The sequence below is a fragment of the Pteropus vampyrus genome, unplaced genomic scaffold (genome assembly GCF_000151845.1).
Source record: "Pteropus vampyrus isolate Shadow unplaced genomic scaffold, Pvam_2.0 Scaffold328, whole genome shotgun sequence".
In the NCBI taxonomy this organism is placed as follows: domain Eukaryota; kingdom Metazoa; phylum Chordata; class Mammalia; order Chiroptera; family Pteropodidae; genus Pteropus; species Pteropus vampyrus.
The window spans coordinates 883,227-883,894 of NW_011889109.1; positions in this window are offsets into that span (position 1 = coordinate 883,227).

Genomic DNA, 668 nt, shown 5'->3' on the forward strand with positions numbered 1-668 from the left:
GTAATTTTCCAGCCAGCACAGTAGGACTTGGGGATAATCCCCCTGTTTACTTGGAACAAAGCCAGGCCCAAATACAAATTCCCATTTTTTGTCTTATAATTAATTAGCCGAACTATTTGTCCCCACTGATCAATCCAAACAAAATCCTTGTAAAATGATTTATAAAAACTTTAGTTAATCTCCTCTTCAGGTCACTGAACTGTGGGTCACCCTTGAGCAGTATAATTAGGAAATACCTCTCCTCTTTACAGTCTTTCCTGAGACTAGGGGCCCTCAGGGTAAAACAGTCCTTGATCTACTGTAGGTCACCTACCTGCTCATCCACTCCCCCACTCCCTGCTCTTTCTAGCCTTGTCAACCCCGCCCTATAAAAAAGCCCTTTTCTGTCTGAATTTTAGTCCCTGTAGGTCTTTAGATCAGACCATTCTCTCTAGTGTAATAATCTTTTGCATAAAGCCTCTCCTTGCAACAGTCGTTTTGTTTTATTTGATAGCGGTAAATATTATGTGTTCTGCAAGGAAGCAGAGTTTGCAACCCCGAAATATGCCTTTTGGGATAGTGGTTTTAAGCTAGTTATTAAGGAACAAAAGACTCTGAAAGAACCATTGACCGTCCCTCTTTACCTGCTTAAATTTACGTAGAAGACCTGCTCTGGTAATGGAGATATC